The sequence below is a fragment of the Dermacentor silvarum genome, chromosome 9 (genome assembly GCF_013339745.2).
Source record: "Dermacentor silvarum isolate Dsil-2018 chromosome 9, BIME_Dsil_1.4, whole genome shotgun sequence".
Taxonomy (NCBI): Eukaryota; Metazoa; Arthropoda; class Arachnida; order Ixodida; family Ixodidae; genus Dermacentor; species Dermacentor silvarum.
The window spans coordinates 99,526,848-99,546,076 of record NC_051162.1 but is presented as its reverse complement, the minus strand read 5'-3'; the positions used below and the strand labels follow the sequence as shown (position 1 = coordinate 99,546,076).

Here is a 19,229-nt window from a genome sequence, read left to right as displayed (position 1 = left end):
GTTTTGTTTTAAACTAGGAAAACTGCGGCAGAACTCCTCGTATGCTAGAGGACGCGTTTGGAGTCGACACCATGAGCCAATAGGACGTTGTTATGGCATAAACGCTCCAAAGGGTCGAATGCTTGTTGACGACGATGAACGTCTGGACGCCCGTCAATGATAACAATCCCGGAAACGATAGCGGAAGTTCGTAAGCCTATCCTTGCGAATCCCAGGCTAACTATAAAGGTTGTCTGGGACATTGTAGGGCAATCGTACGGCACAGTTCAGCGAATTTTGTCGCATGTTTTAACATGAGGCGCATTTATGCAAAATTTGTGCGAGGACTGCTCAGTGACGAACAGAAGCAGCGCCGTGGTTTCTGTCTATACAGAACTGAATCACAAGTCGAACACAATCCAACATTTCTCTCCAGTGTAACAGCCGGGGATGAGGCATAGGTTTATGGCTACGTTCCTGAAACCAAACAGCAGTCGTCGCAATGGAAGTCGCCAAATTTCCCGCTGCCGACAAAGGCACATCAAGTTCGTGGCGATGTGAAGTCCCTGCTCATTGTTTTTTTTACCTACATGGAAGTACGAAATCCACAAAGATTCGTACCTCCTGGGCAAACCGTGTATAGCGAGCTTTACTGTGACGTTCTGAGGCGCTTAAGAGAGAGCATTCGTCGCAAACGTCCGGAGAAATGGAAGAGAAACTGACTTCTCCATCACGACAACACATCACGACACGACAGTTCCAGACTTCCAAACAAATCAAAGTACAGCCCACCCACCCTGCAGGCATCCACACTTTTCACCTGACCTCAACACTTGTGACTTTTTTTGTTTTCAAAGTTGAAGTTGAGGCTTAAAGGACGTCGGTTTGGTACTGTTTAAGAGCTCCAGTCGGAATCGCAGGCGCTCCTCAACACACTGTCGCCTGAAGAGTTCCACGAGTCACGGAAATGTGGCAGAAACACTGGGATCGGTGCATACATGCGCAAAGGGACTACTTTGGAGAAGACAGTGCTGATCAGGCGTTATGGACAGCACATGTTTTTACGACTGAATTCCCGGAACATTTTGGTAGCACCTCGTACATATATACAGGGTGTTTCAGCAAACACTTTCGAAAATCCTTAAAGGTTGCCTGTGGCAGATAGCCCAATTCTAGTAATTAAGCTGGTCTACTCGAAGAGGCGGACATTACTTGCAAAAGAAATTTAAATGCATAATCGAATAATTAACAGAAATTCACTACTGAAGTTTTTAACTAGTTGCCTGATAGCCCGTATTGCAATTTACAAATTGTAGCCGTGGATTTCGCAAGGCGGATCCACTTGGAACGAAATCTCGGGATCCCACCAGTTTGGAGATATTATTCCCAAACTTTGTGAAAAAATGCATTGGCGTTCCAATTAGGTTCTTAACAAAACGTCGCTTTATGCATTGAAGCACAAAATTAACTGGAACGCTAATGGATTTAGGGAATTAATATCTCGAATCTGGTGTCATCCTGAGAATTAATTTAAGTGGATCCGCCTGGAGAACTACACGGCTACAATTCGTAAATTGCAATATGGGCCGTCAATTAATAGGTCAAAACTTATTTAGTGAATTTTTGTTAATTACTTGATTATGCAGTTCAATTTTTTGTGCAAGTAATGTCCGCCTCTTCGAGTAGGCCAGCTCATTAACTAGAATTGGGCTATCTGCCACAGGCAACCTTCAATAAAGTTTGAAAGTGTTCGCTGAAATACCCTATATATATATATATATATATATATATATATATATATATATGGCATTTCTTAGTGACTTCTTCATTGGCTGCACATGTTCATCATCGCATCGGCTTCGTCGTCTTCATCGCTTGTGGGGATGTGGGGACTCATCTTGAGACTGATCTGTGCCTTGAGTGTGATCGGTCCGCCGCGTTTTCGGGGCGTATTAAAGGTCGTGTTAACGACTTTACACGAGGTGTTTCTGCTAAGATTTCATGCTATGTTCAGAATCGCCTGGGGCAGACAACATAATTCTAACGGTTGAGCTTGTCCACGCGAAGAGGCGGAAATTAAATGCACGAGCAATCGCAATTTAAGCAAGAATTATAAAAAACACTATTTAACCTTTTAACTAAGTACCTCACGGCACATATTGCAATTGACGAATTGCAGCCAGTGAGATTGCCGGGTGTGATGTATGGAAATAACCATGTAAATGACACCATTTTCGAAGTAAGTACCATCAAACTTGTGGCAAAAATGCACTGTCGTTTGACTTAATTTTTCCCCCAAAACCGTTTTATGCACTGAAGCTCAAAAGTAGCCGAAATCCGCCTTGTGAACTCTCCGGCTACGGCTCTTGATATGTGCCAAAGCGTCTTCACCTAATTAGTTCAACATTGTTTCAATAATTTAGTTAATTTGTACGCTATGGATTTCAATTTTCCACAAAAGCAATGAAGGCGTCTTCTAGTAGGCCAGATCTACGACTAGAATTATTTTACTTGACACAAGCGATATTTAAAAAGTGCCGAGTATCTACGCAAACCCAGGTGTTCGTAATACATGCATGTCGTGTATGTGTAATATTTACCGTTATATATATAATCGATACTTTATAATAGTATTGGTATAACTTATTATAACATTAATTTTGCGACCATTGCACGTCCCTATACCGACCTCTTGAAGAAAGACGTCCCGTTTTCTTGGGGTCCTGATCGTGCCGCAGCATTTTCTCATCTCATTATGCGCCTTACTCCGCACCTCCACCAAATAATCTTACATTTAGCTGATGTCGAAGGCTATTTAAAATTTATTTACACGGAGCCAACGCAGGTCAATATGGCGATGCTATATCAAGCGGGAACACGTCCTTCTCCTTTTCAGTGCAGCTACACAGTGGCGGCTGTTTCGTATCAATATAAACTATAATATAAACCTCTAGTGAAATGCACATTTCGAGACATAGACTACATTTGTACATATTCTGAAGGCAATGCGTTCTTTTAATGACCATTAAGACCGCCCACGTCACAGTACTGGAGTTCACATTCTCTGTTGACAAATAATATGCTTCACATATACATATGCGTCACACATCACACAGTTGGCGTACCACCTAAGTATGCTTCACAAGTAAATATGCGTCAAAAATCACAAGTTTGTCCCTGCTGTATGTGTGCCAATCGCATAATTCTTTGTATTCGCTGTCCCTTGTACACCAGTATTCTGTAGACTATACTTAACTTCAGCGTGCGGGCGAATGAAAATATTAAAAGTGTGAGTAAGAATACGTGTTTGCTGTACCGAAAAAAGAAATAAATTTCATCCGAAGTCAGCGGAAAGCATTTCAGCTGCCGTCTCTTTTACTGCAAAAATGGGGTATAATACCTGCTTCTGCATATCCCCACAGGTAGGCTGTGGTTAAGTAGAAACCTACATATGTCCCTAATGTTTATTTGTTCCCGTACTTGCCTTAGTACTCGAAGGCAATGGAGAAGTAAAATACACGACGCTATGGGCGCTTTGTTTTCTTCAAACAGTCAAATACATTGGCTGATAAAATACAAATCAGATGTGACAGCCCATAGAAAATTACTTCAAGAAATTCGCGCTTCTAGTGAATATGCTGCTTGGTATGACAAGTATACAGAAAAAAAACACCATTATATTATCAAATGAAGCACTGAGATAAGGAGCGGACATATGTGTACCACTTGTGAAAAACTTGTGGTATGTGCACACGTCTGAAATTTTGAAATGTATGTTGTCCTGAGTTTTAGTCCACCGGACTGCTTTATCCTAGCTAAATACTAAAGCATCGCCATAATTACAACAGAAAACACAAAAACATGCACAAGTTACATGGGATGATTGCCGAGACAGCCGCGGGGTCAGTGATATGAACCACATCAAAGTTGAGACGCGGTCGATTTCAAATAATGCTGCCCGTAGTTAAACAAATAAAGCTGTGCGCAATGCACACGTTTAGGGAATTCGACAAATATCCTTGTGGTAACTTTTCATTAAGCGCCAGGAAACGGGTACTTATAAGAGCGAAAGAACATGCCGATGTAACATTTGATTTTTACGTGAGGGAAACATCATTCGTCCTACGTTGGCGTTATCAAGGAACGTGCAGCTATTTTTTCCCTGTGCACTCCGACTTTCTAGATTAGACTTGCGCGAGGATGCACCGAGTACGTGTCGCATACGATAAGCTGGACTTTGTCATTATGCGGACGCCGAACACGTTGGTGTGCTATTTCTGGCCGAACTCCAGTTCTTATTATTATGGACTAGAATATTAGCCACCCGGATCTAATGCACACTACCGTATGCCTGCCTCAAGAATATGCCTATCAGTGTTCGTGACAGCGCCCGTAACGCAGGTTATAGCATTTTCTCAGGTTTCTTAATGATACGCAATGTTTCACCCACAGAGGTTGGTACTTGCAGAATGCCCTTATAAAACCGGACATTTTTAATGCCCACAAAATTAATTTAAATCACCTTCGTCATATAGTAAAAATTTACTGGTTGATCCTAATTTATTCGAACACGCGGATTTCACCTCAACAGGAAATCAATTAGTGTAAATCAGTGACTAATTGTAAAATTGAGCTAATCAACTTTCTAATTACGTAATTTAGCGCGAATATTACAGTCTATGAATGGAAGTCAGTGATCTCACAGGGCCAATTCAATCAGAAATAATTACAAATCTAGCACAAAAATAGTTTGCTGTTATTATTTTTAGTAAAATTCTAGATTCAATGATGACTCACTGCTCACGAAGAAGCGATCATGCCAAAACTGAGCTGCCGAGGGAACAATTATTGCGACCTAAACTGTTCTAGCAGAATGCGTAGCTATTTAGATTTAAAATTATTTTATTCGTTTATTGCTTGACTGATTAGGTTTAAGATCCCAAAATGAATGGGAGCTCCTCAGTGGAGGACTTGCGATTTGTGTTGACAGCTTTGCAGACTGAGGAATCACACCCACCACCTCGTGCTGGTTATTTTCATGGTACATCGCGCTGGGTGCACAAACTTATGCACAAACTTGTGTATAAGAGGGAAATTGCATGTCAGCAATTTTGTTTGTAATCTGCTGATTGCCACAAAACTCTTGTAACTACAATGTCCGAACGATTCATTGAGATTTGGAGTCAAACGCATTGTAATGGTCGGGGTGCGTGAAGAATACCTCGTCCGAGCTTACCCGACAGCCTTGATGGAGAAGGCGATCCGTGATTGCCTTTCCTAGACCCATAGCTCCACCCGTAACCAGGGCCACCTTTCCGTTCAGATAGTCAGTCATGGCGAAACCCTCTGAAAGCTCGCAAATGCTGTAGCGATCAAAGCTCGCAAACGAAAGAGCAGTCAATCCACGTTGTCGGCTCAAAGCGCGTCTGATGTGTCCCAGTTTTAGAAACTCTCTCTAGTATCTCAGAGCTGGTCGCGAGGGTTCAAGGGAGGCTCTGGCTGGACGCGAGAGAGGGAAGAGATATGATCCTTGGCTGATAAAACCCACGCAGGCCTTGGAGCTTGAAGGCAGTTGAGCTTGTGAAGTGTCTAATGCGTCACTTCCAGCTTGTATCGGCTTTCGTTGCGCGGTTGCTTGTTACCCCGGTGAGAAAAAAAATTACCCGCAGAAGTCATCGCACGATTGATGTCGACGTTAATGCGATTAACCCTCAAGCGGTGTAGTGACACCGGATCGCCAAATTTCTCAATTTTGTGTGGACAACTTCTTCAGTTTTCTGTTACCTACATCTTGTTCATTTCGCTCTAGCTCAGCGCTCCTAGCTGAATACACGCTCTTGTCTCATTCTGTTCACTTCTTTTGACGCATTCGGCTGCTTTTGATGCTGAAATCTTTATTTTTTAAATTTTTGACTGACTTTTTCAATTCTCTGTTGCCAACTTCTTCATTTCTTGCCTCTTGTTCGGCTTGTCTACCTAGGCACATACTCAGTGATGCGTTCATACTTTAAAAGATTCGCAAAGACCGTTAATATATCTAGTGTGTCCTGCCCAGATGCCCATACTTAATGACCCAAGTTGTCTATTCCCAAATTGTCTATCCAGGCAAATATCCTATGGCCCAACATGGCGAGACAGGTTAGAAATGCACACTGTAACGAAAAGTGTTTGACGTAGCCAAAGTGACTCAAGCCCTGTAAAAAAAGTGCAGGCAGGAAGCAGCAACGAAAATGTATTATATTTATATCATGACTTTCATAAGCTATGGAGCCATAGAGGCAAATAACAAAGTCACTTTGTTTCCTTTTCTGTGCTGTCGCAAGCGCTTGTCTTCAGCGTAGTTCTTTTTTAACTGAGAGTCCAGAGGCAGCCGCATTATTCGCAACAACATTGCCGCTGGAGTACATGGTCTTAATGTTGAAGAGTGCTCTCACGGGCGGAGAAGCTTCATTGGTATTCGCTGCCTAGATTTTTCAGGTAGTTTAACTACGCAGGGCCTTTCGTTACTGCCACGTCTCTTCAAAATACCTGTAACTCAGGCGGTCTCGCGCAATCGACGAAGAGATTTACCGTCATGTATGAGGACCAGGTCATCGACCGATAATGTTTATCCAAGTGCATTACTGGAAGCGTCAGCCAAACGCACGGATCGCAAATATCGTTTCTTCATCGCCTCCAGAAGTGGTTTGGTAGTTGTTGACGTAGTAGCCGTCTTCTTATCTGTTTTTAGAAGATGTTTTTTTGACACGAAGTTGACAGAGCAGTAGATCTATTCACAGTTAGGAATTGTGAAGGTGTGATAACTTCAGCTTGAGTATCGGAGGTAATGCAATGTAAGTGAGAGGTCGATAGTGAACACTGCTTATACTTTGCAAGCTGTTCTACACAGCTCTTCACAAGTAAGTCCCTTTCTCCCAACAGCCTTCCTAAGAAAATACTTCACCATGTGAATTAACCTATCTGATAAGCCATTCCAATTAACAGGCCGCTCTTTCAATGGTAAATTTCCACTTGATGCGTTTTTTAGCAGTGGCTTTACCATTGCCCAATAAATATTATGGTAGCAACTTGGTCTAGTTCCTTTAAAACTTTCTTAAAGACGAGGGCATTGTCACTGTAAATGATTTTACGTACGCCATGATAGTTGCGAATCTTCAGAAAGAAAGCAAAGATCTTCTGCGGATAAATCTGACACCAACTCTAAATGACTGGCTCTCGTCAGAGCATATGCGAAAGCTAAAACGTAGTGGGTCGACAGTGTTTAGTTTACAGTTGACCTGCAAAATATATCCCCACACATTTAAAATCCTCGGAGTGGCAGACTCTCTTGCTAGATAGTGTAGTCATATATGAAGTGCATGGATGGATTCTTACTTTCACACAAGCATTGCACTGTTTAATCACCTTCTTTAACGCCTGACTTCCCTTGAAAACGTGGTAATTCCTCTGAGAATTTTCGGTAATTAGTCGAATACGTGTTTTACTTTCTCGTGCAAGTAATGTCCACCTCTCTGAATAATCTAGCTTAAGGACTAGAATTTTGGCATCTACAACAGGCGATTTTTAAAAATCCCGCAGAACTTCCACATGATCACCCCACATATTATTAAAAATAAACACACAACAAACTGCAACATAGAAAGGCATAATTCTTCAAGAGACAAAATTGTTCAAGAGACTGAAATATGCCATCTGTATTCAACTTGTCAGGAGGCAATCAGTTCCAGTGAGATATTGTTGGCGGGAATAGGAGTGTTTGAAGAAATCAGTACGTGCGAACATGGGAGTAAGCCTGTAAACATGATTATGTCTTGTAGGTCGCGTTGGCAATGGCTCCAAACGGACGATGGTACAATATTTCAAAATAACATTGAGAAAATTTTACAGAAACTTTATTCTAGCTAGTTTTCTACGAGATTTTAAGGACGGTATTTTATTTTATTTCATTAGTTCACTTGGAGAATTAGAACGGGAATACAGTTTTATAAAAATCTAAGCACAATTATCTGGTTTTGAGTAGGTCTATTGATACCGTTTTTTAGCATACGGGTCACATACAATGCAAACATATTCTAGCTGTGACCCTATGAGTGTGTTATACGTAAGCAGCTGAACAGAAGAAGCACAACGTTTGAGCTTGTGATGAATTATTCCTAACTTACGTTGTGCCGACCTTTGTCTTGACACTGCCCATTGTGTCGCCACAACGTAGACATTTTGCCACCTTGCCTGCCAACGAATGGGACTTCGTCCAATCCGGCCCTCAGACTAGCTACTCTTGATCGATAACTTCCTTACAATAAAGAACCAGATGTTACTGTCCATATTTTCGCTGAAGCTACGCTTGGAGAAACTAGTCTTACATTCAAGTAAATCTGTTGTTTTTCGACTTTCTGGCCTAAACAAGCCCACAAGCCATGTTCTATCGGCATTTCAATTCCGATAAGAGCCTATTATGAAAGAAGGCAACTGCTTAAAATTTCGAGAAGTAGTGGAAGTAGAAATGTGAATGACGTATTACTGGCGTTGTTAGCGCTATGCAAAGGCTTACATGTCTTCCCTGTGTTTGCAGAAAGACATGCTGTGGCAAACCTCCCGCCGTCATTTAGATGTTCTGTTGTAAATGGCAGACATTGCGCAGCGTGGCCACGGGACCATGCTGCGTACTTGTCATAGTTTACAGAACAAAAAAACACATCAAAACAACACCAACAACAAAAACAAAAACAACAAAATACAGAACGTATGCAACTAGGTTAGCACGAAAAACAGCGTCAGCTCAGAGCGATAAACTAAAAGTTTGGAAGAATTTCGAAATGCTCTTAAACGTTCCTTGTGATCTCATTAACTTTACTGCAAGTTTTAGGACTGTGGAACATTGGTTTACATATATGATTAATATTTATAGTGCGTTTACAGAAGCTCAGCAATGCTTGTGGCGAGTCCTTGAAAGCGATCTTTGGAAACAGGGTAGAAGACCAAAGGTACGGAGGGTGGATACTAGACGATTCAAGGTAATATTGACCTCTGAAAATACGAGGTAGCAAAACTTCACGCAACTTAAGTGAACTTCTAAGACTAAGATCATTTCGTAGAAAAGCTTGATTTAGCACGTCACGCCTATGGAGAACTCCGCTTTTAACTAAAACGTCTGAACCTTCTTTTAAATGAGTAGTAGATAACAGAGCGTTTCCTGGTGACTGCAATAATGAAATATTATATGGATATAGTAGATATTCATTGGGACATTTAGTTTTTAAGTATACGCTAAAATGTTGTTATCGCTTATTTTAGTTCTGTATGTGCAAGGGCAAGGCGTTTATATGAAACAACAATGATGGTATGTGGAAGAGATTATTTCTCAGAAACTTTGAAGGGCCCCTAATGCAACGAAATATGAGTAATCTTCTGCGAAATCGCCTTACTGTCTTCAACGCGCTTCATCGGTATCACTTGAGTTAAGTAATGAGAAAGATGTCAGCATTTGGATGTTAAACTTCCTTTGAAGCGTCTAGATCTTGGCTTTGTTGATTATTAGTGCTAACAGTGAATGCGGGGTGACGAATTATAAGTTTGCTGGAATTTCCAAAATCGTCTGTGGCAGATAACATAATTCTTGTTCTTGAGCTGGCTTATTCCACGAAGTGGTCATTACTAGCACGAGTAATCGAAACACTTACTCAACTAATTAAAAACACTAATTAACTTCTAAATAATTACTTCATTGTTTGTATAGCAGCACACGAATTCTAGCCGGTGAGCTGGCAAGACGTATCCACTTGAAATGAATCTCTCTGATGACACCAGTTTGGATATATTATTTCCCAAAGTTTGGAACAAACACAGGGGCGTTCCAGTTACATTTGTGCTTCAATGCATAAAGACCATTTTGTTAAAAAAGGCGAGCGGAATAACAGTGAATTTTATGCAGGGTCTTATGGCGCGTATGTCCAAACTGGAAATTAACTCCAACTGAATATGTCTTGCAAGCTCACCGCTACAATTCGTAAATTCCACTATGAGCCCTAAAGTAACTAATTAAGCAGTTATTTGGGGATTTTGAAGCGAAAGCGCCAAAATGCCCGTTTAGCGAAAAAGCCGGCGGCGGCAGTAGCAGCAAAACGGCACCTAACTTCCCTGTGGCTGCGACGCCACGTCAGGAGCGGGCCATGCGCGCTCTTGACGCTGGCTCGTGCTTGCTGGCTCGGCCGGGCATCGACGGAGAAAAGCGGGCGAAACGGAACACTTGCGGCCTCGGTAAACGCCAGGTGTTGCGTGACGGGAGAGGCGACGCCCCGTGGAGTCACGACGTGACTCCACGGGGCGTCGCGTCTATGCCGTTGGTTAAAGGGCTTTACCGTTGGTGGCCGCTGCTACTTCCTCGTTCTCTGATCGCGGAGGTCGCACGCGGCGCCCTTGATTACTCCGCAGTATTGTCCAAACGATTCCGGTCTACAGCCAACATGCTAACGTAGAAACTGTAGAAAAGAAATAACCCGCACCAATTTTATCGAAAAACGTGATAACATACCCCGCAGCAAAACTCGAAAATATTACTCGCACCGCAAAAATTCAGGGACCGCTCAGCGGCGTTCATTTGGAGGTTATTGATTTGGCATTCACAGCTCTTTAGAAGTGCTTAATTGTCCTCGGATATGTTTTATTTTATTGCGATAGCGATTATACGGAAAATTCAACCGGATTTCTGCCGTCGGCGGCGCTGTCGCCGTGAGGTTCCCTATAGATAAAATCTTCGCCGCGCGCCGGATGCCCGAGCGGAAGCGTGCGGGGACGCGCGCTATCACGGAGAGCGAACGCACTCAATCTCCCACGCGCAAGCAAGGAAGCGGGAAGCCAGCGCCGGAGGGAGCGTGGGGGGGGGGGGGCAGGGGGGGGCACTTCTACTCTGCCAACAACCGCGCTCGTCGCTCGATCGCACCGTCGCTTATCTCCACACGGCTCTGACCTTTATGCGCCGTGCATTCGCCGCTCAGTTTCCGTTGAAGCGATAGACCGCACGTACCTTCGCCCGTTGCTGCGGCGTATGCGCTTGCTGCCAGCGTTTTGACAGTCGTTGTCTGCAATCATTCAGTGTGATCTATTGATGTTTGTTTGTGCGCGCTCACACCACGCTTGTTCAATCAGTTAGTAATAGTCGGGCCACATTTTCCAACGCACGCTACACATGCAATGCTGCCCGGGTCGGCAGTGCAGCGCTACAGGTGTGTCCCTTCGCACGCGCTGCCTACGGGAAGCGCTTCTCATCAACACCACCGTTTCACACGCGCCTTCTCGTGGTCATCGAGTCTCTCTTCATGTCGGTCTACTTACGCCGCAGCTCACCTGCTTACTTAATCAGCTCATGTTTACTACAATTCATATTGCTACCAAAGCCGCTCACCTTACTTCGTATGACATTGCTGTGTTGCTATCGCATTCATTGCTTCGCCCTTAGGGCGAAGCAATGAATTTTTATTCTGTGTTTCTATTTCTCCTGCCAGCAATGTACGCCTCACTGAATACTGAAGCTTTCAAAATTCCGTTAAACTTAGAAATTGCGACTACGTATATCATTAGCAAAAAAAACTATGACGAGCAATTTGCATGAGGTGTGCCGGATATAAGATTTCAATTTTGGCGTACGGCCAGTTCGAGAGGGAATTACCGCTACTAACCTTATATCAGATTAACATCTCGGGGATGCATCGATATCTGTATAGGGTGGGCCAGCTAAAGTCAGCTAAGCTGTTCAGCAAAAAAGGATATGAAAAAACACACAAAAGTTAAACATATTGTGCAAGATACGACTTTAAGACCTATGGTTTTTGGTCGTCCCACCTCTGACGACGTAACATGGTTCGTCTTACGATTGTATTTTGCGCCGTTTTTAATGAATATTTTGTTTTTAAACAGCGGACCTGTTCTTAGTCGAGCGTGCGCCGTTGATGACGCGCCGTCACGCTGGAGCAAAACCACAGAGGTCACGTGAGCAGCTCACTGGGAGGAGAGGAGCCGACCAATCGGAGCGCGCGCCTGGGAGGGGGAGAGGCGCCGGAGTATAATAGCAGGGCCGGCATTTTGTAGCGATGCCTTATGACTTATTCTATGCTAGTCTTATCATCCACCGCTAACGGCCGGCTGATCCGGTTGATAACGTGAGCGGACCGTTGCTCTGACAACTGACAAAGCGCGATAAGCTCTGTGATTATGTATAGTATTTACCGCTTATGTATGATACCTTCGCTACTTTGTTTGTATAAGACTGCTAATTATTGCAATACATTTTTTTGTATTTCACCCATCACTAGCCGCTTTAGGCTATGGGACCAAATATCTTTGTACACGCATTTTTCATATTATTGTGTAATACAATTGCCCTTTGATTTGACTGATTGATAAGCCGAAAGGGCATTAACACCGGTAAGGCATCACTACAACATACCGGTCCAGGTGTTTGCGCCGCGCGTTCTTCATTCATTCATTCATTCAATCAATCAATCAATTTTGTTTCAGCATCAATAAAAATCAATGACAGTTCGTGCGTACAGAGAAAAAGCCATTAATCAGGCTTGACAGGGTCTGTATCCCAGGGCTTGGCAAACAAAGTAAATGCTTATACAGTACAGAAGTACAAACGAACCAATCTGGATATTATACAGAAGATAGGTGTTTCACTCAACGGTCATAAATGCGCTGGTAAGGTCGGAAATGATAAAGGAACTGGTACTGCCATCTTTATACAAATAGAAGCAAGATAAGTGAGCGTGTTACATGTGAAGCTCTGAATTATTAAGTAGCACAGGTAACTGGTATTTTAACATTTGTGTGTCGTAATTTGTTTGTATTCTAGGCCCCCTCCAGACTTCACGTACCCTCGGTTGTGCACATGCTTAGCCTGTCTTAACCCAGACAATTCTGCAAAAAAACGTGTGTTTCGTAGCCAATGTATATCGTTTCTGTAACATTGAACGGTAAAGCTTATTCACTGGTAATAGATTGAGAGCCTTGAAAATTGCTTCCGTGTGTGCGTCATGTGCAGCATTAACGATGTTACGAAGTGCTTTCTTTTGAAGTTTGTGTAGTTTTTCATTGTTAGTTTTGGTGGTCGTGCCCCAAACTAAGTAACAGTAACATAGGTTGGACAATAATAGTGATTTGTAAATTAACAACTTTATGTTCTGAGGCGGGATGTAGCGAAATTTGCATAAGATGGCTACAGTTTTTGAAAGTTTAATTAAGGTTGCATTTAATTGGTCTGTCCACATCATATGTTCTTCAAAAATGACGCCAAGGCTTCTAGCTACGCGTGAATGGTCTATAGTTGCTGACCCTATTTTTAAGTTGTCGGTGATATCCAGTATTTTGTTCTGAGGGCGAAATAACACTGCTTTTGTCTTTGCCGCATTTAAGTTTCATGAATTGGCAACACTCCATGTGTCGATATTTCTTACTACTGCGTTGCCTTTTTCTACGACTTTTGAAGGGTCATGGCCTGTAATAAAAATATTTGTGTCGTCTCCGTAAATGATAAACTTAGTGTTGGCACAAGTATTCACGATGAAATTGAATTATGGGGGTTTTACGTGCCAAACCACGAACTGATTATGAGGCACGCCATAATGGGGGACTCCGGAAATTTGGACCATCTGGGTTCTTTAACGTGCACCTAAACCTAAGTACACAGGTGTTTTCGTACTTCGCCCCCATCGAAATGCGGCCGCCGTATCCGGGATTCGATCCAGTGACCTCGTGCTCAGCAGCCCAACACTATTTACGATGTCATTTACGTATAAGTTGGAGAGGTAAAGGGCCCAAAATACTTTCTTGAGGCACACTAGCAGTAACTGGCTTGAATTCGGATACAAAATCGTTAACAGTGACTTGCTGCCGACGGTTTTTAAAGTAAGAAGCAATAAGTTTTAGGCAAGTACCCCTAAAGTCATAATGTTGCAATTTCTCAAACAAGGAATGCCAAAATCAAAAAAAGATGGCTGACTAATGGAGTAGCACACGAGGAATAAGGATTATAAACAGGGATAAGGTGCCTCAGAAAGGCTGGCCAACGTTTCGATAGGAGGACCTATCTTCGTCAAAGGCGGCCTCGTCATCCTCGGCGGGTTAGTTTTAAAGGGTTAGTGGAGTGACGTCACGTCGATGTCCGCTGTGGCTGTCTGTAAAGGGGGAGACTGAAAAGAGAATGAGCGCCGGCGCTTGACTGGCTAGGCGCGGTTTCTAAGACGAGGGGACAAGAGCGGGAGAGCGAGAAAGTGACAACAAAAAATTATATATATATATATATATATATATATAAAAAGAAAACCACCGTCAGAGGGGGTTGGGGGAGCGAGAGGCGAGTGAGCGTTCGGAGGAGTCGTGGTTGGCGTGCGTTTGGGGTCCCTGAAGAGCCGGTCAGTGTGCGGGTCAGTGTGCGGGTCACATTGTGACCCGCACACTGACCGGCTCTTCAGGGACCCCAAACGCACGCCAACCACGACTCCTCCGAACGCTCACTCGCCTCTCGCTCCCCCAACCCCCTCTGACGGTGGTTTTCTTTTTATATATATATATATATATATATATATATAATTTTTTGTTGTCACTTTCTCGCTCTCCCGCTCTTGTCCCCTCGTCTTAGAAACCGCGCCTAGCCAGTCAAGCGCCGGCGCTCATTCTCTTTTCAGTCTCCCCCTTTACAGACAGCCACAGCGGACATCGACGTGACGTCACTCCACTAACCCTTTAAAACTAACCCGCCGAGGATGACGAGGCCGCCTTTGACGAAGATAGGTCCTCCTATCGAAACGTTGGCCAGCCTTTCTGAGGCACCTTATCCCTGTTTATAATCCTTATTCCTCAAACAAGGAATGGTGATTAATTGAGTCAAATGCTTTTGAGTAGTCAATGAAAATGCCTAGTGTACATAGATGATCTTCGAATGACTGCAAGATAAATTCCTTTTGCCTCAGAAGAGCCGTTTCAGTTGAACAACCTTTCCGGAAGCCATACTGGCAAGGCGTAATAATGTTATGCTTCGTAGAAAAACTGGACATGCGTGTATATATCAATATTTCAATGCATTTCGAGAACACGGGAAATATTGAAATAGGCCTATAGTTAGATAAATTATTGATATCACCACCCATGTATATCACGATACTTTTGACATCTGAGTTTGTTTAGGCAAAATACCAACAGAAATCATTAGGTTAATTACATGCTCTAGAATTGGCATGATAGTATCGATAACATATTTTACAGGTTGTGTCTGCAAGTCATCAACGTCGGTACACATACTGTTTCTCAGTGACATGACAGAACTTAATTTCGTGCACGGTAGTGGGAAACAAGAATGCACTTTCCTGTATTTGTGTTCTTAAGTACTGGATGCATTTCGGATCGTGCTTACTTTTTACTAATGATCTGAAATAGTCATTGAAATCGTTCGCTAAATCGTGTATCTGTTAATGTGCCGCTTTTAATGTTTAATGGATAAAGTGGATTTTTCTTGGGTGTCACCGTAGAGCACGTTGTTCAATCGCTTCCACAGAAGGTGTGGCCTTTTAAGTACCTCGGGAGAAAAAAAGATTACTGAGGTAGGTCCGTTTTGCTCCACGGAGCTGTTTGTTGAGTTTATTCCGGAAACGCCTAAAGGCAAGCAGGTCGTGTTACAGCTCTTGTTTTCATAAAAATTTCGTACAGTTTGTCTTTCTTTCATACTCTTTAAGTGTTCCCACGTGACCCATGGTTTACGGGCTTTCCGAGCTCGCTCTCGTAATTTACGTGGAAAACATTGGTCGTATACCACATTAAATACATTTATGAACTCAATGCAGACTTTCTCTGGTTCAACAGTTTCTAATCCTTTGCTCCAGTCAGTGAGACGCAAATGAGAGCGAAAACGTTCCAGAGTGTAAGAATTTATCAGCCTGTAAGTTTTGGTAGACGGGTGCTGTAACGTGTTGGAGGGCTTTATATATTCTGGTAGAAGATAAATCGGTAAGTGATGGCTCACTTGAGAATGGGTAAAACCGGCACTGAGATGCTCGGAGGGAATATTGGTAATCAAGGCGTCCAGTAGTGTCCAAGAAGTTGGTTGTACTTGTTTTGGTAGACTTATTGCGTTAGTATATTTGTTCGCATCCAAGATTCAACAAAATTCTTGATTATTTGACGATTTGGTCATTTCTGACGTCATTTGACGTCATTTCTGACGGTAAGCCCTGCATAATATGAAGTAATTTTCATCATCCTCGTTTGTCCGGTTGGTGCTCGCTTGCTAGCTCCCGTGGCTGCATTGCAATACAAGGGCTCTGCCTTCGTACCGGGCGTTGTCTTAGAATTATTATATATATATATATATATATATATATATAATATATATATATATATATATATATATATAAAGTGAGGTTATGCCGGGATCCGGTTGTTGAACAGGAACTTGTAGATCGAGGACGCATGTACGAAAATGAAAAACGATACTTTATTTCCCACGTTTCAGCCGGGGTCCGGCCTTCGTCAGGGAATACATGAAATGGTAAGGCGGTGTGCTTAAATACCTACATAGTATTGGGGGGTGGGGTCCTCACGACACACTGTTGCTGTAAGGTACCCGTGTCGAATCAGCATTGCACATGTGAAACGGAATTAGAAAAAAATATAAATAGAAAAAAAACTATAAAAATTGAGAAAATCTTACGCCATGGCATGGTTGTAAGGACAGGTTTGCACAACAAGTCCGCAGAGCAGCCAATGTCACCAAGCATATACGCAAGAAGAGCAGGGTTCACAACAAGATGGCATATCAAACAACCTGGACAGGGAATGAGAAACGACCTTGACAGGAGACAGCTTTTTGCTGCAATGTACTTGCACCATGACGAATCGTCACTCAAACATGCTAAAAATGCACCACGGGATGATTGCAACGACAGGTTCGTAGAGCAACAAATGAAACAAAGGAAGGGTTTACAAAAGAGCTCAGCAATAAAGGTGTGTACACAAGTTCTAACAAAAATGAGACAGCAATAAATCGTTAATATCACTCATCCTAGGTTAAATATAATCGAATGACACATCATCAACTAGAAGCTTGTTTCGGGCGAAGCTTGCGCATGTGTGTCGGGTGTGCGATGTGGCATAAACGATGCGACGATACATGAGCTGTTTCTTATGAGGACAACGGGAACATGAATCTCTATTTCGCGGACAAAAATGTTAATGTGCCCGGGTTTTCGTTAATCCCAGAGGCCACGGCACGAAATGTATGGATTAGAAATGATTCGCGAACCTCCCTTTCATGGTGCGATTTGAAACCAGATTCAAGTATGGTGGCCGTTAGCTTGTCAAAAGAGTGGCCCCGGATAGAGACATGCTTGGAAAGCGGAAGATTCTGAAGGCTCACGGCGTGCGATCTATGATTGTTAAAACGCAATCTAAATGGTGTTTCCGTTTGTCCAACGTTCTGTAGCTTGCACGTTGAGCATTCAGGTAGATAGACAACATTCGTTGTGTCGCAGTCGAAGTTGCTTTTGATCTTGAGGCTAAAATTTCACGCGGTGCTCATAACACTCTGCGAAGTCGTGATGTGAGCGCAAACCTTGCAATGTGACTTGTTGCAAGGATGACAGCCTATGTGCATTGATTTTGTTATCTTAGAAGACGTTACCATGTGTCGTAACCTTTTTAATCGTCGGTAAACTGCGCGTGGTGGCTCTGGAAACACGTCTCTGAGGCGATTACTCTGCATGAGTATGTTATGATGTTTTTTAAGGATGACATTAACGTTTGGAATCCATGCAGAATGTGTCAAAACTAAATTTGTATGCCTTCGTTGCTCAACCCGATGATCCCGTCTAAGAAGCGCACTGTGGTCCACTGTATCGGCTCGCTTAATCGCGTAATGCACAATTAGGAGCAGATAATTCTGCATTATCAGGGCATCGCAGAGTCTGTCGCAGTTGTTAATGAAATACGAGTGTTCCAAACAAATCCTCATAAAGTGAAGTGCTTCATTATGGGGTATACTGGTTTTGCAGTTTTGAATGGCTATATTGAAAATGAAGGTACCGGTAAACGTCAGTAGGTTTCTTATAATATCTGGTGGTTAGTCTGTTGCCGCACAGAGACACTGTGACGTCCAGAAGACAGATAGATAAGTGCGAGCATGATTGCGAAAACGAAATGAATAGATGAACCTTATTAAAGTCCGCTATCAAAGCCAGATGTTCCACCTCCCCGTGGTGCCAGATGAGAAAGATGTCATCCCTTTCCGTGTGGCGACGGCAGCGCCGCCACAAGAAAAACGTGGCGGCGCTGCCGTCGCTTTCTTCTCAATCTCCGGCCAATAAACGTTGGCTCTGGCTATTTCGGCAGCGCTCATTGGCTGAGGCGAGCTCACGGCCTGAGTAGCTGCCATCTGCTCGACGCACCGTCGTTGGTGCAGCGAGTACCTTTGTGCGTTTCCATTGTGAAAGAGCTCTCTCTCTCTCTCTGTGTGTGTGTGTGTTATTAATAGCTTTTTTACTGTAAGCTAGACGGCGCTCGCTTGTCTCCGAAGCACAGCTGCGACCCCCAGTGGCACACCGAAACACCAGTCGAAAACAAACCTGTAACATGTGGCTGCCTCGGATATTATAATTTTGTTTGCGTCTGTAGCCGCGTAGCGTGGGCCACAGAAAAGCAGTCCCTCGTCTTTCACCGAACTGCAGTCGCGGCGCCCAGTACTACACCGACGCACAGCTTTTGAAAAACCAGGAGCCCGATAGCCGTTTCGCGCTTCTGCATGAAGACTGGCTGTGCTTTGCTAGAGAGGAGCACGCCTTGGCTGTAGTGAACCAGTACCGCGACGGACTGATCTACTTGGGCGAGCGGAATCGTTGACGAACAAGAGATGGCCGGCAACCCGAACGCTAACGACGCGTGCCTCCCCGCCACCGGCCCCGTGGAGCTCGTGCCTACGCAGCGCGGGGGATTCAAGGCGGAGTACCTCGGCCGTACGTTCACGATGGAATCGCGCAAACGTAGTCGATACTACTGGCGCTGCGACATACGCTGCTGCAAGGCTCGGCTATCCACGGACGTCTACGGCAGTGATCACATGGTGTACACGTTCAAGGCGCACAACGAAAGACTGCACCAACGCGCGACTTGCGAAACGAAGAGAAAACGTTGCAGTGCTACTAACATGAAGAAGGTATGCCTAAATGTGTTACGTTTTTCTCGCGTTTCCGTTGTTGTGAGTATTGAGC

At 43.6% G+C, this 19,229-nt stretch overlaps 1 pseudogene; it reads left to right on the top strand.

The window, feature by feature from the left end:
- The window catches only part of LOC125939869 (uncharacterized), a 37,752-nt pseudogene extending 18,891 nt beyond the window's left edge, over nucleotides 1-18,861 (top strand).
- Nucleotides 18,862-19,229: the final 368 nt, after the last annotated feature.